Source organism: Echinococcus granulosus (genome assembly GCF_000524195.1).
Source record: "Echinococcus granulosus chromosome Unknown EG_S00256, whole genome shotgun sequence".
NCBI classification, from domain to species: Eukaryota; Metazoa; Platyhelminthes; class Cestoda; order Cyclophyllidea; family Taeniidae; genus Echinococcus; species Echinococcus granulosus.
The window spans coordinates 23,651-26,920 of NW_020170636.1; positions in this window are offsets into that span (position 1 = coordinate 23,651).

Sequence of the window (3,270 nt, forward strand, 5' to 3'; positions counted from 1 at the left end):
TAGGGATGAAGAGGCGGGGATTCACTGTAAAAGCGGTGACAGACACGAAGCACTTTCAAATCACTCAAGTCGTATATCAAATGCAGTGGCTACTGTACTGAGCTACGTGACGGTACTGGATGAAGAAAAGGTCCCCGCCCTCCATTATGATTTAGGTAACAGAGAGGAGGTGTGAAATTCGGAATAAGCGAAATATTCACTGCTGCCACCAATTAACATCAGCACCGATGAACACACTTTCCTTCTTCGTTAATTCGAAACCCTTCAAGAAGTGGGAGCTGGATCACCAAGACCCAACCATCTTGCCACTCTGATAGAGCACAAGTTGTCACCAACTGTGTTTCTTCCAGTTCCTTATCTCCACTTCTTTTTCATCAAATGTGACATCTGCTTGTGTGACGTGTAAGGTCAGTTATGAAACGTGGTGTTTGGCAACCCCTTGGCGCAGCTAGCGCCCTAGTTAAGATACTACAAATAAGGTGGCCCTTTGTTTGAATGACTCGTATTTCTCCTTCCTCTTCTCCGGACATTTGCGCTTTCATTTGGACTTCCACCTCCAGTCAGTGCATTTAAATGTGTTCACCTCTTTCACCACCTACATCCCAAAGCCAGTGCGAATGTCAAGGACTGAATAGGACGAAGTGACTACTACCAGTAGGTCAGTAGAGTAGTGCCTCTACTCATTGAAAGTTGTTGAATCTCTAGGAGAAATTTCAAAACGGGAAGAGATGCTGCCAAAGGAAATTGGTGGAACGATGGTTTTGATGAAATGTATGGTACTGATCAGAGCTTATTCTGTCTTCGGTGATTTGACCTCCAAGACAGTGTTATGAAGCTCGTCTACTCCTTTGTTTCATGACGTTTTCGGAGGTGAAATGGTATCAGTCGGTCGGCCATATTTGACCGACGAGATTTCACAGCCATCACAGCCACGTTCTCGTAGATAGTCGGAAACAGTGGATGCTGTCGAGGCAGTTTAGACATAGATTTGGAGCCCATGACCCCTCGCTGAATAAAATCCGGTGTTTACTGAGGCCGATCAAACGAGCATGTGTGGTGTCTGGTGAGGCGAGGGAGTGGCCACGCAGTGAAGAAAAGGCTCAACACAGCATGCTACGTTGGTCAGTGATTGGGTAGCAAGAGGATTTCTTCTGGCTAAGGACTCTCAACCACTCGTGAGGCTGGTGATGGTCATGCGGGAGACAAGCAAGAGCTGAATCAAAGTCAGTAGATGATAAAAAATGCCAAGTTGAAGGTCATTAGTAAAGTAGGGAAGCAGTAAATTCATAGGAGGAGATCGGTTAACCACATAGGCTCGTATTTGTGGGTCAGTCATACCACCAGCCATCAAACGCTTTGAAATCCGGTCGGCAGATGGTACCACACGTCCATATCATACCGCATGTCATATCCATGGCTACCTAATCAAAGGGATTCGTAAGTCCACCACAAAGCACAAATCTCCATATCGAATAGGCAACGCAAATTTCTACACAGCAGCCATGGTAAATGCCGCCCCAACAGTACACTTAACACTCACCTCTCCGTTCATCTACTCTAGCACCTTGAGATAGAGCGAATGCAATCCCATCAGAGGAAAGAATATGTCCAACAGAATGGGAGAATTTTTATCCTGATGCGCTGAGTCACTACACTATATTTGACAGGAATCCCGACGAGAACGACATACTCTTCAGTCTCGGGACGTCCAGAAACAGCGAAATTAATGACTTCTTTTCAGCTCGTCTCGTTAAAGTAAATCCATCTAGTTGGGCAAGGCCTTTTATCCATCTAACATCATTGCTGATGGAAGCGTCAGTTCCCGAAGCGGTGTGTCAGAGCTGCAAGTTACTTCCAAACTCTTTGCCAAGATCACTTGACCACACACTTTGACGGCAGCTGTCAAGACCAATTGAAGGTGGTTTTAAAGAAGGAGAGTTCATCGTTCACTTCTCCTATTTGGTGTGATTGAAGTGCTGAGTTGTGTCCGCTAAGGTGGATATCGTGCGCTCTGAGGTCACTTGTAAAATACCACTCTTGATAATCATGGAAGTATCACTTAATTGTAGAGATTTGGGCCTATGAATTCCTCAACGTAGGAACTGAAAAGCATTCAAGTGTTGCACAATGTCAAGACAGAAGGCTGGTTGACAACAAAAACCCCTTCGCTGTCTGATCCTTGCCTAATTTCGACCCCACTTAGTTTCAACACCAGTTGAAAGGTTTGAAGCAGATCCCTCCCTATCTCTTCACTTTTTCAGCCAATGACAGAGGAGAGGTGGGATGGAGTAGATAGTGGATATAAGAAGTGATGCTGAGGGGCTGGTGAATCGGTCGGCCGCCACTACCTGCCACCGTCGCCACCTCCATCACTCTATCCGTTGCCGTCTGTTTGGCGATTTCCTACTCGTTCACCTCTCAGGTGGTGCTTCTCCACCTGGACGACGCCAAGTTCAAAGTGGTACAGCCTTTCACCATCATTCGTGCACTCGGGGATAAAAACAATCAGAATGCTCACTTAATCAAGGAATGTGAGGAGTTGCTTATACAGCGTAAAGCTGCTGCGCTACTCATCCGCTCTACAAATTATCAGGACTAAGTAGACACACCGCGTGTCAATTCCTGCACTCCTGGCACAGTCGAATACGCCGTTTGCGAAGTGATCAGACAGACTCCAGAGTAAAAAATTCGACAAGGGTTTACATCCATCATATTTGGGGGTAATCAAAAGCTCCTTATAAGTTAAAGGGAGAATTCAGGAAATTCGTGAACCATGAGGCTGGAAAATGAGTCAACTGAAGGATGTGAGGGGGATAATGCAGCTGTGTTCACCTCGTAGATCTTCAGGCGCCACGAAAGGATTTGAACTATTTCTTTTGCACTACACAGCGACATAATCACAGGTAGATTAGGATCGGAAATTGAAAATAAATTTTGGTAAAGACACGTTAACTCCCCTTTCGTGGATCGTTGGGAAACGATAAACCTGTCTAGGTCGTTCGAGTCTGGTATCGCTTCGGCAACTAACAGCCTTCCTGTAGAACACGGGATCGCAGTAAAAGCCAATTCTTATACCTCTACTAGGTGTCCTCGCAGATTCAGCCATGCGTGAGAGATGTCTCCTCCCGCCACAGAAATCCCTGTGAGTGGAACCCACTTGCCGCTGTTTCATCGTATAGGCAAAAGAAAAATAGTACAGAGAAGAAAAATTTGATGCCCCTTTTAGCGGAGACACATTGACGTGTAGCCATACCCTCATCCATCCGCCTG